We start from the raw sequence: 24,910 nt of genomic DNA on the forward strand, positions 1-24,910 counted from the left end.
CATGGCCCAAAAATTGAACCACACGTAACCAGAAGGAACACTTAGAAAATTTTGAATACAATTTGTGTTTCTGCAGAGCCTCCAACACTTCCTTGAGATGACCGGCGTGATCGATTTCACGTTTAGAGTACACAAGAATGTCATCGATGAACACAATAACCGAACGATCGAGCATCGGTCTACACACCCGGTTCATAAGATCCATGAACGCAGCCGGTGAGTTGGTCAAACCGAAAGACATCACCAGAAATTCGTAATGTCCATAACGAGTGCGGAAGGCAGTCTTAGGAATATCTTCCTCCCGAATCTTCAGCTGATGATACCCGGACCTAAGGTCGATCTTCGAGAACCAACTAGCTCCTTGGAGCTGATCAAATAAATCGTCGATCCTTGGGAGAGGGTACCGATTTTTGACAGTGAGCTTGTTTAATTCACGATAGTCAATGCACATCCGCATGCTACCGTCCTTCTTTTTAACGAACAGGACCGGGGCACCCCAAGGTGAGATGCTCGGTCGAATAAAGCCCTTATCGAGCAAGTCTTCCAACTGAGCCATAAGCTCCTTCATTTCATTCGGCGCTAGGCGGTAGGGAGCTCGGGCAACGGGTTTGGCGCCCGGTACAAGGTCTATCTGGAACTCGACCTCGCGATCCGGCGGCACATCTGACAAATCATCTGGAAATACATCCGGGAAATCCCGAACAATAGGAGCATCACCGACAGTAGTCGCCTCGGTATTCACATTCATAGCATACGCCAGATACGCCCCGCACCCCCGCTGCATCAACTTCCTCGCCTTAAGCATGGATATAATATGTGGCGTCGCAACATTCCGATCACCGAGGACCGTAATTTGAGTCCCATCCGGGGCCCTTAGACGAACGAGTTTCTGACCACAAATGATCTGCGCATCAACATTCGCGAGCCAATCCATCCCGAGCACCACGTCGAAGCAGCCAAGCGACATCAAATACAATTGCACTGGAAATCTGTACCCAGACAACTCGATGGTACAACCCTGAATAGCCCTAGACACGGACACGGATTTTCCTACAGCGACCTCAATCTCAAACACATCGACTACGCGCTCGGACGATTTGTTCAACGAGGAACAGAAAGCGGTAGACACAAAACTTCTACTGGCGCCCGAATCAAATAAGACTGACGCCTGTAATTCATCAAGTAGAAAGGTACCTAGGACAATATTATACTACTGCTTAGCTACACGATCAACGCATATGATTTCAAAGGAATAAGAAATTATAACGGTGGAATGAAAGCTAAATAAGGAAAAAGTACCTGAAACGCATCTGCATCCCCTTTTGCTTCCTTCTTGGAGATGTTGAAGGCCCTCGCCCTGGCCTTCGGCTTCTCATCCATCTTCCCTCTTGAGGAAGTCCCCTGACTGGACCCCCCCACCTTACTGGTAGAACAATTTGATGACAAGTGACCAGAACCCCTGCAGCGGAAACAAGTCAGAGTCGGGCACTCGTAATGGGGGTGCCCAACCTTATCACAACGAAAACAGGTGCCGGACCCACTCTTACACTCCCCCTTGTGTATTTTGCCGCACTTCTTGCAGTTACCGAACGCCGCATCCCTTCTAAACTCAGAAGTTTCAGTCTTCACCCTCTTGCCAGACGAACTAAAATTGTTTCCCCCAGGCCGCTTACCATATGAATTAGTGTTCCAGGTCTTCCTAGCCTCGTTCGGCGGTAACTTCTCCCTTTGCTCATACAATGTACCTGCCAAGGTAACCACCGAGTGAAAGGAGTTCATGTCAGTGGTCACCACACCCCTACGAACATCCACCGGGATGCCCTTCACATACTTCTTAATCCTTTTTGCCTCAGGGGTAACCAGATCGGGACATAAGCGAGCCATCTTGTTGAACTTTGTGGTATACTCCCGATGCGACATAGTACCAGCCTCCAAGGTCAAGAATTCCTGTTCTATCTTATCCAATTCATGCGGAGGACAAAACTGATCGAGAACCAATCTCTTCAACTCATCCCACGTCATCCTCCTAATCGAACGATCACCCATAGCTTGCGCCAAGTTATCCCACCAACATAGTGCCTCGGAACGAAACGAGGCAGTAGCATAAGTCACCATATCCTCCCCCTTGCACTTACTAACCCTCAGAACAGCCTCCATCTCTCTCACCCACTGATGTGCTGCCAATGCATCTTTAGTACCATCGAAAGAAAGGGGGTCGCACTTCTTAAAGTCACCATACGAGCAACCCCGGGTCGATACACTAACGGTGTGCACCTCATCATCATCCCCACTCGGCACATACACTTCCTCTTCCTCTTCGAGCTGTACCTCATTACTCTTCCTTCCCTTATCCGAACCCTTACCAACCAGTGACTCCTCCATGGCCCTGACGGCCTCAGCAACGATCTCGGGAATGGTGCTATGGAGCACCTGGTAAACCTCATCCGCGATAGCCGTGCGTATAGCAGGATCTAAGGCGGGGTTATCCCCCTCCTCATGAATCGGGGTGTCCTGCTGGGAAGTAGGAATCTCACTCTCGGCTTCGGCACGTGGTTTACGACCACGACCACGACCACGAACACTAGAACCACCTCTCTTAGCTGCTCGAGTATTAACCATGACTTATCCCTACAAAGACAGAATTTTAATATGGTCAGGTACAAGTGGCATTTAGAACATGTGAGGTAAGGGTAAACTGCTAATGACGTTGATCAAGTGTAATTAGTCGTTTACTTTACCCGCCCGTCCTAATCACCCCCTGCCCCTACCCACATTAGCCTTCTATCTAACACTTAACAGTTAATCACATACTGGAAACTTTTAAACTTAAGGGAATGACTAATAATCTAAAGTTACCTCTTGACGTGCAGCTACTCGCGGTGGGCATACTGGTCTCTTTTCATACAGTTCGAGTCCAAGCATTCGGGGATGCTCGGATCCCTCGAACCAAGGCTCTGATACCAACTTGTTAGGCCCCGAACCCCGGGAAACCCCACAGTTGGTAATCATACAAAACACTTGAGAAATTAAATAAACTTAAAAACAATTCTTTGCATTAAAATAGCATTACAGAGTATAATTTGGCGGAAAACGTAAATAGATGAATAAGTTCCCAAAATCAAAATTAATTATAACTTTGAAAAGTCTTTTGAAATAAAAGGTTTATAAGTAATTCTTCATTCAAGTATGCCCTTCACCGTCCAAGTAGCTCGGTGCACCTCCAAGCGATAAGACATCCTCTTCCTAACCTGAAACTCACACTAACATGCACACAAAGTCAGCTTAAGCTGAGTGAGTTCAACTTTTAAATAAGTAGCAACAGTTTTAATAATCATTCCAATGGTTTTAAAACGGTAAACGAAAGAATATCGGTTAGGTCACCACATTCAAATAAATAATCATCCTTACGTATGAGCATCTCTATACGTGCATTCCTATATATATCATTATACATATATATAACATTCAATAATAACATTTAGGGCCGAGAAAACGTACAACCCAAACACGTAACATTCAAATTTCTAAAAATTTAAATCAGTATTTTCAAATTTAGCATTTAATTTTACAATTTCTAATTTAGATGCGTCTAGGTCAGTAGTTAAGGTTGCTATTTTCTTCTTAGCCTCAAGATAGATACACCCTTGTTGACTTAAATCAACTTTTAGTTTAGAAATATCTTTTCGTTGAGCTTCGATCTTTTCTTTATATTTTACCTCATTGGCATTGTAAGTGTTGTTAGCACTTTTAATATCTTTCATTTGTCTAGAGGTAGTTTCATTCTTAAGTCTATACATTTCTACCTTATAAGCACACTCAAAGAGAAAAGTTTAGTTTTTACCTGGTTGGAGTTTGGAGGTGAGGTTACCATTAAGGTGAATTGAAGCTCGTTCATCAGACTTTCAGTTTGGTTTTCTTCTTCCACATTATCAACTTGAGCCAAATTAGTTAATTCCTCTCCCAAGTTAGATGCCTTCATCTGATACTCCCATCCAAACTGTTGCACAACCATCACTTTCTCACTATTCACACCAACAACTCCTGCTTTCCCCGCTAGTACAATAGCCCTTTCCCCATTTGGTTCTTTGGCAGGGTTTATGTATTCTCGAGCAAAATGACTAGGCTTGTGTGTTAGGCCCCGAACCCCGGGAAACCCCACAGTTGGTAATCATACAAAACACTTGAGAAATTAAATAAACTTAAAACAATTCTTTGCATTAAAATAGCATTACAGAGTATAATTTGGCGGAAAACGTAAATAGATGAATAAGTTCCCAAAATCAAAATTAATTATAACTTTGAAAAGTCTTTTGAAATAAAAGGTTTATAAGTAATTCTTCATTCAAGTATGCCCTTCACCGTCCAAGTAGCTCGGTGCACGTCCAAGCGATAAGGCATACTCTTCCTAGCCTGAAACTCACACTAACATGCACACAAAGTCAGCTTAAGCTGAGTGAGTTCAAGTTTTAAATAAGTAGCAACAGTTTTAATAATCATTCCAATGGTTTTAAAACGGTAAACGAAAGAATATCGGTTAGGTCACCACATTCAAATAAATAATCATCCTTACGTATGAGCATCTCTATACGTGCATTCCTATATATATCATTATACATATATATAACATTCAATAATAACATTTAGGGCCGAGAAAACGTACAACCCAAACACGTAACATTCAAATTTCTAAAAATTTAAATCAGTATTTTCAAATTTAGCATTTAATTTTACAATTTCTAATTTAGATGCGTCTAGGTCAGTAGTTAAGGTTGCTATTTTCTTCTTAGCCTCTAGATAGATACACCCTTGTTGACTTAAATCAACTTTTAGTTTAGAAATATCTTTTCGTTGAGCTTCGATCTTTTCTTTATATTTTACCTCATTGGCATTGTAAGTGTTGTTAGCACTTTTAATATCTTTCATTTGTCTATAGGTAGTTTCATTCTTAAGTATACATTTCTACCTTATAAGCACACTCAAAGAGAAAAGTTTAGTTTTTACCTGGTTGGAGTTTGGAGGTGAGGTTACCATTAAGGTGAATTGAAGCTCGTTCATCAGACTTTCAGTTTGGTTTTCTTCTTCCACATTATCAACTTGAGCCAAATTAGTTAATTACTCTCCCAAGTTAGATGCCTTCATCTGATACTCCCATCCAAACTGTTGCACAACCATCACTTTCTCACTATTCACACCAACTCCTCCTGCTTTCCCCGCTAGTACAATAGCCCTTTCCCCATTTGGTTCTTTGGCAGGGTTTATGTATTCTCGAGCAAAATGACTAGGCTTGTGTGTTAGGCCCCGAACCCCGGGAAACCCCACAGCTAGTAATCATACAAAACACTTGAGAAATTAAATAAACTTAAAAACAATTCTTTGCATTAAAATAGCATTACATAGTATAATTTGGCGGAAAACGTAAATAGATGAATAAGTTCCCAAAATCAAAATTAATTATAACTTTGAAAAGTCTTTTGAAATAAAAGGTTTATAAGTAATTCTTCATTCAAGTATGCTCTTCACCGTCCAAGTAGCTCGGTGCACGTCCAAGCGATAAGGCATCCTCTTCCTAGCCTGAAACTCACACTAACATGCACACAAAGTCAGCTTAAGCTGAGTGAGTTCAAGTTTTAAATAAGTAGCAACAGTTTTAATAATCATTCCAACGGTTTTAAAACGGTAAACGAAAGTACATCGGTTAGATCACCACATTCAAATAAATAATCATCCTTACGTATGAGCATCTCTATACGTGCATTCCTATATATATCATTATACATATATATAACATTCAATAATAACATTCAGGGCCGAGAAAACGTACAACCCAAACACGTAACATTCAGCGCATGCAAACACAAAGTAGGCATACGCAACATTCAGTAGTCGAGACGACTACAAACATTCAGGGTCGAGCAAACGTACAACCCAAACACGTAACATTCGGCGCGTGCAAACACAAGGTAGGCATACGCAACATTCAGTAGTCGAGACGACTACAACATTCGCCAAGTAATGGCAATTCTAAATATATATAAATATATATATGTATACATAAACATTCCATAACATTCCAAGGCCTACCGATACTAGCAAGCCTATGTAAAACCATTCATAACATTTCATCAAGTAAGAAAAACACTTAGGTGTGCATGCTAGCCCAAAACTTAAAAAGAGTTAAACGGGGCATCAAGAACTCACCTGAGATCGATCGAATACTTGCAACGAGCTAGGAAGTTCCTAAGGGCACAATCACAAGCAAGAGCCTGTAAATTATACATAACGCGTTACTAAACTAGACTGTAGGAACACTCTAGCCTAATGGGCCGTACAAGCCCAACACTTTGGCCTAAGGCCCAACAACTATGCCCAATGCCCAACACTTGGCCCAAGGCCCAACCACTTGGCCCAAGCCCAACACCTGGCCCAAGGCCCGACCACTTGGCCCAAGGCCCAACACTTGGCCCAAGGCCCGACCACTTGGCCCAAGGCCCAATACCTGGCCAAGGCCCAACACCTTGGCCCAAGGCCCAACACCTGGCCCAAGGCCCAACACCTTGGCCCAAGGCCCAACACCTGGCCCAAGGCCCAACACCTGGCCCAAGGCCCAACCACTTGGCCCAAGGCCCCTAAAACCTTTCAACTAACGAAAACCACTGGTTAAGCCTAAAGCGAACTTGTTGATTAATAACGAGTAAAACGTGCAGATTTTAGCATGCGAAGATGCATTTAATTACATAGGATAACCTTTGAATTAAATTATTAAATTTTTACCAGACTTTAACAAATGTCTTAGGTTTATAAAACTATTTTTATTATATTTTTCTCTTGGACCCAAAAAATCATAAAAATTCTTCCAACACAGAAAGGTATGTGCAGCTATTTCAGCGCGCAACAAAATGGTTTTATTTTTATAAAATTCATTACCAAACCAAATTAAACGATTCCAATTGGTTTTGGTTCCTAACTCAAAACACTAACATCCAGAGGTGGAACCAACCAATTTGGACTTGTCGAAAAAAGGTTACGATGTCGGGAAGACGGACCAGAATCCGTCATTCTGCATCAGCTTTGACACTCGATTTTATAAATTCATAAAAACCATTCAAATCTCGTCCAAAAATTACGTATTATACCTTTCTGGAAACTAGACTCAAATTAGAATATCATAGGAACAAGAATCGATCAAAAACAATATATTTTCATCGAGTTACAGACACTACAATAAACGTATACGAATCTGTCAGCAAACTGTTATCATCGAAACTCAACCTTAATGACCAATACGCGATGTATAAGGATGGTTTAAGGTGTAAAAGACTAGAGGGGACATGGGACTAACCTTGAATTAGATTTTTACACCCTAATGTTGTCTGGAAAAAAGAAAATCGGTGGTCTCCTCCTTGGTTTCTTCTGCCGATCACAGCCTCACAAGGAGGCTAGGGTTAGAACATGTTATAACTTAAGATGTTACACTCTAGCCCCTCAAGATTCAAGTGTAAGGAAAAATGGAAGGAAAAGTTAGGTTCTTTAACGTACCGGGATGACGTGAAGGCTTTCGAGAAACGTCGGTTAAGTCCCGAGAGTTATACATACTCAACAAGCTTTAGTTCTTCAAACCGGAGTTAACGGGTGTTACATTGTGACATGATAACACCTCATCATGCTTTTGTTGAAACCCACCTTTTTGTTGTTCGTGATTGCCCAGTTGTTCTTACTAGTCTTCTTGGTGAAGTTCTTTGTCCTGAAGACATCCAAGGCCATTTTCCATGAAATGTCCATCTCCGTAACGTCTTTAGGATGGATTTGATCCAACCCAGCAAACACAACTAGCGATACGATGTCACCAGAGAAAAAGGTATTATAGCAGTTCATAAAACCTACTATCAGGGCAATGCTCTCCTCAGTTTCCCTAGAGATAGAAGAGATTTGAGAGGTAGGCTTGGATGAATAGGCTCCAGATGAAGAAACATTCGCATTAATAGACGCCTTTGAGGGTGTTGGGGTAAAATGGCTTGAGGTGGATCTTAATCCGCTAGTTCCACCTTGAGCAGAGAAATCAGTATTGGTGGATGGACTATAATCAGCAATGTTGTAAGAGCTAGCATGGTTTATGGCACATTGTTTGTCATCCATATCATATAGCTAATTACTTCCTTCATCTCATTGATAGCCAGTCTTGCCAAGTCCCTGGTCTTCTTAATCAATGCCACATTCAGATCCCAGCTTTGAGGAATAGAATCCAACAACTTTTGATTAACCTCAAGAAGAGTCAACTCAGTCTTTACAGATCTCATCTTGGTAACAAGCTTAGTGAATCTCTGTAGTTGAGCAAAAAGATATTCACCCAAGATGTGATTGAGAATATTGAACTCATGTTTCAACATTGTACATATTGCCTTCTGTTTTTTGTTATTTACTCCAATAAAGAGATGGCATTTTAGAAGGTCTTTCACCTCGAAAGTGTATACTGGTGGGATATCCCACAAATCACTAATAAATTGTCATATTACCGAAGCAACATAACAAGATAATAAAATGCGTTTTGCCGTTTCCCTTTGCTCTTCTCATAGCAGACGCAATTTTATTTTTTCCATCACGTTCTTTATATAAAGGGTATCCTATGTAGTAATTTATCCTGTTTCCACCCTCCAGCCAAATATGTGGGACCAAGTCTGAGTGGCTAGGTCTTTTGCAATATGTAAAAATCGTAGAGACCTCTAGTCTATATTTTCGGAGATGTTTTCTCCCACATGTTTTGCAGCTAGACTTGGAAGAATATTCGTCTTTCGTTGTCTTATCTTTGGTTTTATTTTCTTCTTTCCTTTCAGTATTATTTCTCTTTTCTTTTTCTTGATTTCTAATCATACTATTTGTCAAGTATCCGGCCAATTCCATAGCATAATCGACTTTTTATGTCATATTGGATCTTACTATATCTCTTATTTCTCTTGGCAATCCATAAATATACTGTTTGACTTTGTTGTACTCTGGAGTGACTAAGTGTGGAACTAGTCGACAATATTCAAGGAACTTAGTTTATATTCCTTGAGATTTGTACCAATAACCTTGTGATTCCTTAATTGGGTTTCAATCTGATCCATTTCATGGATTGGACAAAATTCCTTTAAAATGAGATTTTTGAATGCCTCGCAGCTTAGATTATACAATGCTTTTCTACCCTTGGTTGGATCAAGGTATTCCACCATTCACGAGCTTCTCCTTTGAACATCTGCGAGGAATATTGAATAACTTCTTCACCAGTGCATTTGCTAATGATGATGATTGATTCTTGTTCTACTAGCCATCTCATAGCGGCTATAGCATTCTTATATCCATAAAATTCTTTAGAGTTGTAATCTTTAAAATTTCTAAAGCTGCACTCTTTTTGAAGTGTTAACTTCTTTTGAGTTTCATCTCTTAAGTTGCTATAAGCTGTAGAGTCATTGCAGCTCTCATCCTTTCTTGAATGAATAGAGTTAATTCGGATTCTTTTGCTAGATCTTGATTGTCTTTGGCAAGTAGAGATATCCTCGAGTGCATCATGAACTGGAGTCATAGCGTCGTTGATCATCTTCTGGATTCCGTCCACATATTTGCCTAGAATATCTTCATTTTCATTATTATTGTTTTCCTCACTTTTAGATTTGTTGGATGAATTGTTCTGAGAGTTTGTGCTCCCTTCTCTTGACATACTACGATAAAATTAAAAGATGGGTTCAATATTTGAGGAAATTAGAACATATCTTTAATTTATTTATGTTGTAGTTACAAGAGCGAACAAAATTATTATAATTATACTGTTTACTACTGTTAAGGTTCTTATTGTCTATTTCTTCTAGAGAATGATCAATTTCTTGATTTTCTATCCTTTTTTACACTCCCGTATGTCTCTCTCATATTTTCATTCTCCTTTTCAATCCTGAGTATGGCTTCAGTTATTCTTGCAGTTGGAATTTCGTATTGAGTTGGATATTCCTGAATGTCGTCTGACGCCTGGGTATTGAGAAATCATAGGGGTAAATTTGAAATGAGTATGACTAAAGTAGGGATCTTGGATCACCGGGAAGTTGGAATATTCATGTCCCTAAAGATATTCTTCTGGATATATTATTACTTCTTTTCCTTTTGACATCATTTGTTTCTTGGATCTACTTGGTCTTGCTCAATTTGGGTTCTGATACGCGAAGGAGTATGCTTAAACTTCTTCATGATACGCGAAGTTGTGACGAGAAAGTTACGCAGCAGTGACACGTGACCTGACACGTGTCGAGCCACGTGGCATAGCTAGGGCTGACTCGACAACCCTACTGCAACTTCGCGATACGCGAAGATGCTCAATTTCGAGTATAAATAGGGAGGCATCTTGGACTGCACAAATCGTTCAAAAACTTTTGATATCTCTCTAAAATTTTCTTATATAAGGCTAGTATTATACCAAGTAATTGTAATGGTACCTCTCCGATTGAAAGGAACTTTTATAACACGAATCCAAAAGCTCTACCTATCCAAGGTATGACATTGTGCTATCGTGTAAAGTTTCATGTCTCGTGATTATCGTTATGATTATGGGTTTATACTAATAGAGATATACTACATTGTGTTTAATATAGGTGCTTAACACCAGAAGACTTGTTAAATATAAACTTGCAAGGTGAGACATTCGAATTTTTGCATAACTCACATTTGCGTGAGACAATTGATTTTCCAACACTGTCATGATGCTTTTCCAAAACCATCAAACTCATGACGGATAGTTTAAATATTTTCAAAGGATTTAAACTACATTACAGTGATTAAGTCTCTGTAGACTTACGAGATGGTTACTACTGGTATTGTGGGGTTTTGTATACAAGGCTTGCCTACTGGGCTATTACACGTTACTTATTAGACAGGTGTTAGCCAATAAGTAATATGACCACAGTCACAGATACGGTCGAGTGACAAGTACCTTTCGGTAATTTGTAAGAAGGCAAATGTAAAAACATCTTAATGCTGTAACTGTAAAATGTGTTATTTATAAATGAATGTACTCACCAGTATTTTCTGCTGATCAAATATTTTTAAACATGTTTCAGGTGACTTGTTAGAGACAAAGGATTGATGCCTGCGGGCTTCTAGCTTAAATAAGTGGCTTGTTACCAGAATAAAGAAACGTGTTTTGTAAATTAGGGTTTATCCCTATAAAACTTATGTTTGTATAAAAACGGGTTTTTATCCCAGTTTATGAAATAAGAATTATGGTGTTTTTACAACTCTGATCATTTTTCCTAACTACGGGTATGTTAAGATATTCCGCTGCAAATTATTTTAATAAACACCGATACCATCACTCAACGTTCGCGGCTCCCCTCCCGGTGTATAGGGGTCGGGGGCTATGACAGCTGAAGTGGTATCAGAGCCACTGGTTTAAGCAATGTAGGTATTTAAACAATATCTAATTAACTGTTAGGAAATAAATGTATTAATCTATGTGTTAACCATATGAATAAGATGCTAACCATACGTAAAAATAAAATTATATGATTTTCTTTTGGAGTTCGTTGTTTTATTATTTTTTATTTACAGCATGAGTGAGCTTATAGAGGCTTTTGAGAATATATCGGTCAATACGGAAGATATGGAGACCACAAACCCATCAACCGAAGAAAATTTAAATGAACCAATAGTATTCACTGCCCAGTCCTCGACTTCAACCCCAAATCAACCAAAACCAAAAACAAGAAGACGATATATGGACTGGAGAAAAGGAATGAGAAAACTAAAAAGAAAAGTTATGATTCCAGTACCAAAACCACAACCACAAATTCAACCATCAACTGAACCACAACCCCCTCCAACACAACCCATCGCTGAAATTCCCATGGAAGAAAGGCTAGGCCAATGCCTAGATCAGTGTGAGTTCTTCCAACCAATAGTTAACAACATGGGAGCAGGAACCTCGACCAACCCAAACCAAAACCAAGAAAACCCGCTTCCCCTTGATGATCTCATAAACCAATCTCAGTTTGAAGAATGGTGGACAAACGATTGGCAATTCCACACAATGACCACAAACCCGTACGCACCATTTCAGCCGGAAACTGCCAACTACCCCACGATGACACCAGAGCTGACCACACAACTCCGTCATTACGGGGAAGAACTTAATGAAACCGCCAACCGGCTGAGAAACATCGCATGATATGGAGATTTTACGATAGAGAACCCTATATATAATATAAATAATATAATATATATATGTGTGTGTGTCTGTGTGTGTTTATTACCGTAATTTCCTCTTCGTAAAAAAAATAAAAAATAATAATAATAATATGGTGTGTATATATAAAATATAGTGATGCATATATATAGATTAGATATAGAATATAGTGAAACATATGTATATATATATAGGGGTGGATTCCAGTGAAAACTCCTCTTAAAGAGAAAACTTAAAAACTCCTAAAAACACCTAAAAACTATTTTTAACTATTTTTAAAATTTTTTTTGAAGTTTCTGTTTTTTCCATTATTCTTATATTTTGTTATTGGTTCAAAAAAAAAACAAAGAAAGAAAAACCCTTGTCGGTAACCTCGTCGGTGTAGTGCACATGTGTAATGGTGTGCATTGCATGTATGCAAAAGTGTTTGTATTGCATAGTATACAACACTATTGCACATATTTGATACACACTATTGTATATATGCAATATAAGACTAATACGCACATCGATTACACATTAGTATGTATGTGTAATACAACATTAACGCACATGTGCACTACATCGACTTTTATTTTATTATTATTTTTTTTCCATATAATACACTAATACACATATACAATGCACAAATATTGAATATATACAACTAAACACTATTGAACTTAAAAATACATAGTCATACACATGTGTAATACAACAGTTTCGCACAGTAATACGTATATGCATTACAGCGGGTTTTTTTTTATTTTTATTATTTTTTTATTTTTTTTCGAGTGATGGGGACCAAAATATAAGAATTATGGCAAAAACGGATATTTGAAAATATATTTTTATTTTTAATTAAAAATAATTCTTTAGAAGTTTTTAAGTTTTCTCCCTAAAGATGAGTTTTCTCTTGATCCTCTCCCTATATATATATATATATATATATATATAAAGAGAATGTCGCAAAGCTCGACGATTTTGACATATTCTATGCCTATGTGTTAACATGTTTTGTGCTTATGTGTGGATAATACCTTGATTATTTTATTATTTAATTATGATATTAATATTCATTCTAGTTTGGAATTCAGATGTCAAATGAAGTTTCTATTAACAACCGTGAAAATAATCATTAAAATTCCAATTAAGAAAATGCTCTGAATATGAATGCTATTGACAATATGATAGCTCAGAGAATTGCTGAAGCAATCCCACAAATTGCTGCAGCTATTAGACAACCAGTAACTGTCATTAAAGATAAAACCGAGAGCAATAAACGAAAATCTGACACTGAAGCTAGTAATAGTGTGAATGGAGGAAATAAAAATAAACAACCTAAAAAGTTAAAAACTAATGGTTGTACTTACAAAGATTTCTTGGCCTGTAAGCCAACCGAACTTTCTGGAAATGAAGGAGCTATTTTAGCACTACGCTGGTTAGAAAAGACAAAAGCTGTTATAAGAATTAGTAAATGTGCTGAAGAAGATAATATTATATGGTGGAATACAGTCCTCCAGGCAAAAGGAAGCAGCATAGTTTACATTATGACCTAGGGTGAATTCAAAGAAATAGTAGAAAGAAAATTTTGTCCTCCACATGAAAGAGAAAAGATTGCTACTATGTTCTTGAACCACAAGATGGAAGGTGTGAAATGTCGTGAGTATATGACAAAATTCTTTGAATATGCAAGAATGCTACCGGCTCTGGATTTGCCAGAAACAGTACTAATTTCTCGTTATATTTGGGGATTAGTAAGTGAAATCCGTGATCTGATAAAATCAGCTAGACCTCAGACTATTGAGGAAGCAGTTGAACTAGCCAATACCATGACAGACGGATTAATCCGAACATAGGAAGAAAAAAAAAAGAAGGATTTAGCCCAGAAAATTTCTCAAGAATTCCGAAAGAAAGGGACAGGGCAATCCTATACTCAGCCTTTCTGTAAAGTCTGCAGAAAGAGGCATTCAGGAAGATGTGCTTTTAAAAAGACTAAATTCTGCAACTACTGCAAGATGGCTGGTCATACGGATGAAGAGTGTAGAAGAAAAGAAACTTGTGTTTGCTATAATTGCGGAGAACCTGGCCACATCTGTCCAGAATGTCCCAAGTTGATAAAGGTGCCTGACAACAAAGCTAAGAATACAGATGGACCTAAGAGGAACGCACGAGCTTTTCAGCTTACTACACAAGAGGCAGCAATGATTCCGGACGTCATTTGGGTATGTTTCTTATTAATGACGTTTACGCTAAAGTACTATTTGATTCCGGAGCAAATCAAAGTTTCATAAACAAGAATTTTTGTCAAGTCTTAAACCAACCATTAACAAAACTTAAACAAGTTTGCCTAGTAGAAACATCCAACGGAAATTCCACTTATATTCATGAAGTACTTCAAGGAGAGAATATAAATTTAGTAGGTCACAAATTTAAAGCAAATTTGCTTCCAATGAATTTGGTCGGATTCGATGTTATATTAGGAATGGACTGGTTAGCAGCCAATCATGCTCGAATCCTATGTAATAAGAATGCTGTTGAGATTCGTACGCCAACAGGAGAGATTATTACAATTCAAGGAGACAAAGTTCTTAGACCTACGAAGTTTATATCGATAATGAAAGCGGAAAATTACTTAAGAAAGCAGGGTATAGTATATATGATTTCTGTAATCATTAGCGCCAAAGGAAGGGAGCTAAAAGAAATTCCGGTAGTATCAGAATATTCTGATGTCTTTCCAGAAGATTTACCGGGACAACCGCCTGATCGTGAAGTAGAACTCAGAATTCATGTGATCCCAGGAACATCACCAATTGCTAAAGCACCGTATCGCTTAGCGCCAACAGAAATGTTAGAATTGAAAAACCAGTTAGACGATTTGCTAGAAAAAGGTTTTATATAACCAAGCTCATCACCCTGGGGAGCACTAGTGCTGTTTGTTAAAAAGAAAGATAGATCGATGCGTATGTGTATCGATTATAGAGAATTAAACAAGGTCACAACTAAGAATTGGTATCCCTTACCGAGAATTGAAGATCTATTTGATCAACTTCAAGGAGCTCGATATTTTTCAAAGATCGATTTACGCTCAAGATACCATCAATTAAAGGTACAGGAAGAAGACATTCCTAAAACTGCTTTTAGAACCAGATATGGTCACTACGAGTTTACAGTTATGCATTTTTGGTTTAACCAATGCACCAGCTGCATTCATGGATATGATGAATCGGATATGTAAACCGTATTTGGATAAATTTGTGATCGTTTTTATAGATGATATATTTATTTATTCCAAAACTAGTGATGATCATGTCAAACATTTTCATACACTTTTAACACTATTGAGAAAAGAGAAGCGTTATGCTAAATTCTCAAAGTGTGAGTTTTGGTTACAAGAAGTGCAATTTCTAGGTCACTTGATTAATCAGGAAGGTATTCATGTTGACCCTTCCAAAATAGAAGCGATCATTAAATGGGAAATTCCTAAAACTCCAATAGAAATTCAAAGTTTCTTAGGATTAGCAAGATATTATAGACGCTTCATTCAAAACTTTTCCCAAATAGCAGTTCCGTTAACAAAGTTAACATGTAAAAATGTTAAGTTCGAATAGGGAGATAAACAAGAAGAAGCTTTTGTAACTTTGAAACAAAAATTAACAAATGCCCCAATACTTGCAATACCAGAAGGAACTGAAGATTTCATAGTTTGTTGTGATGCTTCCAAGTCAGGATTAGGATGTGTGTTAATGCAACGTGAAAAAGTTATTGCTTATGCATCCAGACAATTGAAGAAGCATGAAGAGAATTACACAACACATGATTTTGAATTGGGAGAAATAATTTTTGCCCTAAAAGTCTGGAGACATTATTTATATGGCAGTAAGTTTACTGTATTCACAGATCATAAAAGTTTAAAGTATATATTTAAGCAAAAGGAGCTTAACATGAGGCAAAGACGCTGGATGGAAATTCTTAGCGACTATGATTGTGAAATCCAATATCGTGAAGGAAAGGTGAATGTAGTAGTCGATGCATTAAGCAGAAAAGAGCACAAGAAACCTAAAAAAGTACGAGCTCTAAGATTAGAACTTCAAATCAATTTAATTGATGAAGTGAAAAGTGCTCAAAAACAAGCAATGGAAGGAAATAACATTGCTGATGAAAAAAGAAATGGTACAATTGACCAACTGACCAAAGGAAATGATGAGATCCTCCGAATGGGGAATAGAATTTGGATACCAATCATTAGAAATTTACGAGAAAGGATTCTCGAAGAAGCTCATAAATCCAAGTATACGATGCATCTCGGAAAAGATAAAATGTATTAAGATTTAAAGAAAACCTATTGGTGGATAGGAATGAAAAATGACGTAGCTAATTATGTTTTGAAATGTATAACTTGTTCGCAAGTTAAAGCTGAACATCAAAAACCATCAGGATTACTTCAACAATTAGAAATGCCAGAATGGAAATGGGAATTAATAACAATGATTTTGTTACTAAATTACCTACAACGAGAAGAGGTAATGACACAATCTGGGTGATTGTGGATAGATTAACAAAGTCAGCTCATTTCATACCAATGAAGGAAACTTTTAAAATGGAACAATTAGCTAAATTGTATGTAGACAAAGTTGTCTCATTACATTGAGTTCCATTATCCATCGTATCTGATCAGGATAGCCGTTTTACTTCCCATTTTTGGAAGAGTTTCCAAATAGCCATGGGAACAAGGTTAAACTTTAGCACAGCATACCATCCACAGACTGACGGTCAAAGTGAAAGGACCATACAAACGTCGGAGGACATGCTAAGATCTTGTGTGATAGATTTTGGTGGAAATTGGGACGACCATTTACCACTGATAGAATTCTCTTACAACAACAGTTATCATACAAGTATTAATGCTGCCCCATTTGAAGAACTTTATGGACGAAAGTGCAGAACACCAGTGTGTTGGGCAGAAATAGAAGGAAAACAATTATCAGGTCCTGAAATCATACAAGAAACTACTGACAAGATAATTCAAGTCAAGGAAAGATTAAAGACCTCACGAGATCATCAAAAGAGTTATGCAGATCATCGACGCAAACCGTTAGAATTTCAAGTTGGAGATAAAGTGTTACTAAAGGTATCTCCATGGAAAGGAGTAGTCCGATTTGGTAAGAAAGGAAAGTTAAGTCCAAGGTGTAACACCCACAAAATTTTGGTTCAAATTTGACAAGTTTATAAAGATAAAGGACCAAAAATATTTATGAAATAGGTAAAGAGAATAATATGGTAAAGAAAAGAAAGCATTTTATGTTAAGAGAATAAGTAAGGAAATTCCATCCCACATGGAAAGTGGGAAAGAAATGGAAGCACTTTATAAGGAATGAGTTTTCCATGGTAATGTTCTTGTATGGCTAACCACTCTCACTAGTCATAGCGGAGGGTACGAAGCACCCGACGCGCACGCGCACTGACACGGACTCAGACTCAAACTCGGGCGATGGGCCTAATGTGGCGTTTCGATGGCGCACTTTGCACTTCTCACGCTCGCATTGCCAAGAGCCGCCTTTGTATTTTTGGATGATGAGATGAAATTAAGATATGGCAAGTTACCAAAAGATCAGGGACTAAAAATGAACAGATTTGAAATTTTGCATCTTCGCGATACGCGAAGAATCTGAGTTGCATCTTCGCGATACGCGAAGATGCAGGTCATGTCACGGGACAAGTGGCAGACCGGAGTGACACGTGGTGACAAGTGGCAGACCGGAGTGCCAATGGCGGCAAAAACGACGCCAACTACGACGCCAACAGTCGTTGTAGTATAGTGGTAAGTATTCCCGCCTGTCACGCGGGTGACCCGGGTTCGATCCCCGACAACGGCGCCAAAAACTTGATGCGTTTAAAGTGGTATATAAAAATATTGCAATTACTTAACCTAGCACAACAAGTAATAAAAACCTAGAATACCCTAAACCAAACCACTAGTAACAGGTAAGTGAACCTATCTGGTGTAGAATAGCTATGGGAAGTCCGGGAATATCGAATCCTAGAGACACTAATTAAATTAACGAATCTAGATTCTAAAAGCTAAATAAACTAACAATTAAGAAAAAGATTCTTTTTGGATTTTTATTTATTTTATTATAAAACTAAAAATTATTTAGACTAATTAATTAAACTAAATTAACTAATAAATTAAACTTAAACTCTAAAGACTTAAACGAAGACAATAATGAGAAATGCGTTACCTAGGCTTGATATCCTATTTGTGAATCTTGGATGCTTATCGGCTATGGAAACTGTGATGGAACCGGGATCTAAAGATACGACGCCCTAGACATCCTAGTAGATCCCTGATCATTCTCTGGGTGTCACCTAAAAGGAATACCTAAGGGGCGTATGACGCAAACCGGTTGGTTGGATTACCTCTCAGTCTCTCCAACAATATTAAAGTACTCTAATGGCTAGATCACCTCTCAGTCTCACTAATCACAATACATCCGAGAGTGTAAGGGACGTAAGGAGTAACCTAAAGATGCTTAAAAAGACTTAGGATAGCAAAAATCAAAAGACAATAAGGGGAAATTGTAACGCCCGTTAATTCCGATTTCAAGGATGAAAGATTGTAGGGTATGTATAATTCTCGGGATTTATCCGACGTTTCCCGGAAGCCTTTACGTCATCCCGGTACGTCTAATCGCTTAACATTTCTTCCAAATTGCATTATTATTATTTTACGGGGGCTAGAATGAAAAAGTTTTATGATATAACACTAAACAAAAAAAATAAACCCTAGTGCAGCCCCCTGTCCGATCGGCCACTTACAGCCCCTCCCCACTTTCATTGCTTTGACTTTTTGATCGATTCCAAGCTCCAAGAAGTAGTTCAAGGTATGTACTACAATCCCCAACACTCTTTTTGTTCACCCATAATCGTTTTGATGCTCAATTTTGCCGAAACTTTTCGTTGGACAGATTTCGGCCAAGGTGTAATTGACCCACTTCCCGTGGATAAAAATTAGATTTTCCGGTGTAGAAAGATCCCCAGGTATGGCATTTACATCATATTAAAATTTCGTGGTCATTGGAGGTGTTTAGGTCGGTCAGTCGATTTTAGTTAGAAAACTAAGGTTTATCGAGTGTAGAATTGCAAATTGTTGAGTTTGATGCGTTAATTGATCGGGTGACCAACCGAATCAGTTGTACAACCCTAGGGGGGTTTAAGGGCTGTGGAAAAAATTGTTTTTTTTTATGCTCGGGGCTGTTGTGGTTAGTGCTTCGTCAATCGAGTCGGCGGTGCGCGAATTTTAGTTTAAACGTTAAAGTAAGAGTTGTAAAAAGGAACCGTCAACCCTATCAACTCGGATGCCATAATCTTGATGAATGAAAAGATTTAAAATGGAATTTGGTCCATTCGGGGCTGATTCGTTAATAAATGGTTTTAAGGTTTATTACACGCGTATTTGACCCGATTTGATTGTCCTTAGGCCTTGGGCCAAGTTGTTGGGCCTTGGGCCAGAGTGTTGGGCTTGAACGGCCCATTAGGCAAGAGTGTTCTTATGGTCCAGTCTAGTAATGTGTTGTGTGTAATTTACAGACCCTTGCTTGTGATCGTGCACTTAGGATTCTCCTAGCTCGTTGCAGGTGTTCGATTGATTTCAGGTGAGTTCATGATGCCTTTTTTACTCTTTTACTTTTGGGCTAGCATGCACACCTAAATGTTTTCTTACATGATGAAAGGTTTTAAACGAATTTATATAGGCTTGCTAGCATATGGTAGGCCTTGGGATGTTATATATATATATATATATATATATATATATATATATATATATATATATATATATGTATATACATTATTTCTTGGCCTATATTGGGCGATGTTGTAGTCGTTTCAACTACTGACGTTGTGTATGTCTACTTTGTGTTTGCATGCACTGATGTTACGTGTTTGGGTTGTACGTTTGCTCGACCCTGATGTTATACGTAGATGTTATATATATATATATATATATATATATATATATATATATATATATATATATATATACTGTGATATATATATAGATGTAATTGAAAGGATGTTTACATATACATTTTGTATATGTATGTATGAGGACGTTTAGTTCGGTAATGATGATTTGATGGATGTACCATTTTACGTTTTAAAACTTTGGTATGACTATCATAACTATTATTTAATGATGTTATTTACTTAAAACTTGAACTCACTCAGCTCAAGCTGACTTTGTGTGCATGTTAGTGTGAGTTTCAGGTTAGGAAGAGGATGCCTTATCGCTTGGATGTGCTCGAAGCTACTTGGATGGTGAAGGGCATACGGGAATTGAAGTTTCACTATTAAACATTTGTTTTTAAAAGTTTTTATTTAAAGATAACTATGTTGATTTTGGGCAAAATTCCCGGGTTTTGGGAACTTATTTTATTATTTATGTTTTCCGCTGAATTATACTCTGAAATGGTTATTTTAATGAAGTGAATTGTTTTTAAGTTTAATTATTTTTACGAGTGTTTTGAATGATCACCAACTGTGGGGTACCCGGGGTTCGGGGCCTTACAGAAATCCACTCTCGTGTAACCTATACCCAAACCGCCTAATGAATAAGACAACCCCAACTATCTATTACCTCTCAGTCTCAAGATAGGTAGCACACTTAGAATATCTAAACCCTCAAACAATAGTTCCTATGGATTATGTCGACTATAAACCATAAACTAGTTACGAACACACAGTAGGTAACCTAATACGCATCTACACATGAAAGACTTTCACAAAGACACATACGGAACTTATTGAATAAAAGTAAATTAATATTAAGCATGCATATTCATATTAAAAACATCAAAAAGTCTATTACAATAATATTAGTCCAACACCAATAACCATAAAACCGACAAGCAAACCAAAACTCAACAAATATTCATTCAAAACCTAGGCAACTAATAAGGTTTAGCCAATAATCATGCTCAAAGAAAAAACAAAATAAATTGGTTCAACTGGTTTCATAATAATAAAAAAAAAAAAATAAACTCAAACCGATAGAATATGCGCCTGCTCTCTTCTCTTGTTATATATTATTTTTCTATTTGTTTGACTTTGCTCCAACTAATATATTCTGACGAGTCTTCTGTCTTTCTTTTATTTGTATCGCTTCAAAAATAATAATTCCCAAGACTCCAAGAAAATTCCTCCAGATATGTACTTTCTTCCAAGAATATGTATGTGGCTCTGATTGCTCCCTACGAAATTATAATATGCCTCTCAATATAATGTGGCGGCGGCTCCTGGCACTTTTTCTAAAAAAACTCCCCTGGATTGGAAAACAATAATTACATATATAGTAGCTCTTTCTTCTACTTCTAGGTTTTCCACCGACTTCTTTTTTTCTTTATTCCTTCTCAAGAAATTAAGTGGGCCCTGCCCCATAAAAAAAACACTCTAATGAGACATAATTAATAAAGATTATTATTATCTATTATTATTATTATGTACCGTTTCTTTCTTTTCTTTTATATTTTCTTTTTTTTTCTTTTTTTTTCATTTTAAGATACTATATATAATATATATAAATAGTTAATTATAATTATAATAAAAAATAGTACTATATAGCATATGTTCGACCCTTCATTCGTCGGTCTCAACTTTAGTAAAAGTGTTCCATTTTAGCTTAGTGTCTCTTGAAACCATTAAACTCACACATGAACCGAAAATTAATAATATTCGATAAAAACTTGGCTCAAAAGGACTTAAAAGTATAGGGAATATTTATATAATAATATGTATAAATTAAACCACATCAGATGTACCAGCGGCGTATCCACCATGTCCTTATCATCTCATCATTTGTATAGTTACCCAAGCTACCTTAGGTTCTAAATCATGACACATAATTGTACGTATTATGATTTCCATGCGAGGACTCGGATAATTATGTTCGCGACCATAATTACTCTCGTCATATGGTCCGCATAATTCGTTTCATCATGTGGGTTATAAAACATTTAAAATCATCACTTTGTAAGAAACAAACGTTTTGAAATAACATTTTTAAGAGAAAACAATTGTCTTGATAATTTTAAGTATAATTTCAAATGATAATTAATAAATGTTCTAGTTGAATTAATAAAACCGTGAAATTTCGAAAACCTCTTTTGCTTTTAAAAGTAAAAGTTTGTAAATTGAAGAAAATAGATTTGGTGAAACAAATGTTATGGTCATAATTGAGATTAAGGAAATGAGATGGAGATACAAGATCCTAATAGACTAACTTCGATAAAGGAATTTTATTCAGGGGATGAATTACGCCGAGGTTTTATTTATAACAAATAGTTAATGGTATGCGGAGTTCTTAAAGATCACATTCTTTAGGAATGAAGTTCTTAAGATCGAAAATATAAGTTTAAACATTGTCAACGAAAATTTTGGTGAATCGAGTTTGGTTAATTTAAGTACTTATGAGTTTAAAGAGAAATTAATATAAGGTCATACCTTTTCAAGTTTGTGATTTTGAGATTAGATTAATTCGCTTAAGATATTCTAAAATATTATAATAGTTAATAATTTTAAATATAAATGATAACGCAAAAATTTATGTATTTTAAATTATTAATAGATCAAATTGGGAAACGGAAATTCCCGAATCACTGAGATAGTCGTATTCCAATTAAATCTTTAAAATTAGATAAGATATAAAGTAGGTAATTGACGATATTAGATTAAATTGGAAATTCATGGATTTTTCTTCTTCACAAAATCGTTATAAATATTTGGAAATATGTAAATTGAATTATCGATAATGGAAATTTAAGTAAATAACAAATTTTAAATTAAAGTGAAGCATATAAAAATATAAGATAAATGCGAGGCTAGAAATGCATGAACCACCATGACTATTCTAACAACTACGAATTTATCATTTAAAACGTTCAAAATTTTATAAAAATCAAAGTAAGGAATTGAAATATTTATAATGAAGGTTCAATCAAAAAGTCAATTTAATAATAAAAGTTAAATTAATTAATGAAAAGTTTTTAATTTAAAAATGGAAATCAAATTTAGAGAATATATGATTTAGTTTAATAAGAATAAAATTTATAATATTTGAATTTTAATAATAAAGATTTATAAAGTGGGAAATAAGTTATGAAAACCATCATGATATTGAGGAAAACAAGAGATATTAAAATATTTATAGCTTAAAGTTGAGGATAAGGATTTAAATTTACTTAGAAATTTATAGTTTTAGGGTATGGATATAATTAAGAAGATATAATTTAAATAATATTTCTTGTTCGGTGTATTTTCGTTTTGTCGAGATTGGCGGTCGTTAGGTTAACGGAATACAACAGCAAACTCTTCGTCAATTCTAGTAGTCTAACAGCAATCACGAGAAGCAGGTGAATGGCGTTGATTACGATGATTTCTTAGGGAAGACATTCTACGAGGACCAAGGAAATGAAATGATGGATAAGTTGTAGGAATGAGTTGATATGAACTAATGGGGATGCGTATGTATATGTATATGTATATATAGAAATCAGTACTAGTGAAGACTCGAGGACGAGTCAAGAATTAAAATAATATGTTATGAGTTTGAAGCATTTAAGTAAATAATGTTTTATAAGATTTTTCAAAAATAAAATAACCAAGCATATCAAACGAGTTGACCTCCCATGAGCTTTCCATGGAAATTTGAATGGCCCAACTAAATAAAACAACATAAATTTGTGAATTGGCCTCCCATGAGCATTCCATGGCAATTTGATGGCCCAATTCAAATATCAAGTAATAAACAAGTGAGTTGTGCAGCCCATGAGCGTGTACATGGCATTTAACTGACCCAACTAATTAATAAATTATCGAATCAATGGAGTTGTTCGGACCATGAGCGTTACATGGCATTTAACCGACTCAACTAAATATCGAATCAACGAATCGAATATAAGTAGTTGGTGTATCTCGGGAACCACCCCGGACGATACGTTCCAACCCAAAAATCAAATCGAAAATGATTTAAGAAATGAATAGTTGGAGTGCCCATGGATTTCCATGGATTTTTCACCCAACTAAGCATTTAAAAATGATTTTAAAAAAACACAATTTGGAAGTATAACCGTTTAGCCGGTTATGTTTACCACGCAACCGTTTAGCCGATTACGGGTACCACTTGAAGTTATGTGGTTGTACGAGATTTGTCATACTCCCACGTTTCAAGGTGAAGAAACAGAACAAAACACGGGAATTCTTAAGGAATTTCCCACAAATAAAGGTAATATACTAAAATAAAAGATTTAGAAAAATATTTTGAATGTGAGGCATAGCCTCGGAATTTGAGTGTGTGTGCAACAAATAAACAAGATAAATAAAATTTAAATAATTAATTTAAGAAAGATGTAAACAATTTATTAATTAGCACATAAGGCAGTTTAGATAAGCACGTCTAGGGTTCCTAACATATGTCTAAGACCATTTCTAACGACCTATCTTATAACCTTCGGCTCTGATACCAATCTATCACACCCCAACCTAAGGCGGAAATGCTGGGGCGTGATCCGATTGCTCACAGCTCGAAGATACTATCATAAATAAAATGTGACAATATCTAATTAATTATTTTAATTCAAATGTACACACAATAATCAAATACAACAAAACAATTCAAATAAATAAATACAATCAATTAAATATAAGTTTGTCTTCAATATAACCTATGGTCTTGAC

At 36.6% G+C, this 24,910-nt stretch overlaps 1 non-coding gene across 1 annotated transcript; it reads left to right on the top strand.

Annotated features, from left to right (window-relative positions):
- Positions 1-17,982: 17,982 nt before the first annotated feature.
- On the top strand, positions 17,983-18,054 carry TRNAD-GUC (transfer RNA aspartic acid (anticodon GUC)). Its single transcript has one exon. It is a non-coding gene; the product is annotated as a tRNA-Asp (tRNA).
- The last annotated feature ends 6,856 nt before the right edge of the window (positions 18,055-24,910 follow it).

This window comes from Bidens hawaiensis, unplaced genomic scaffold (genome assembly GCF_021521415.1).
Source record: "Bidens hawaiensis isolate Kalapana, Puna unplaced genomic scaffold, B.hawaiensis_p1.1 tig00018141_1, whole genome shotgun sequence".
In the NCBI taxonomy this organism is placed as follows: domain Eukaryota; kingdom Viridiplantae; phylum Streptophyta; class Magnoliopsida; order Asterales; family Asteraceae; genus Bidens; species Bidens hawaiensis.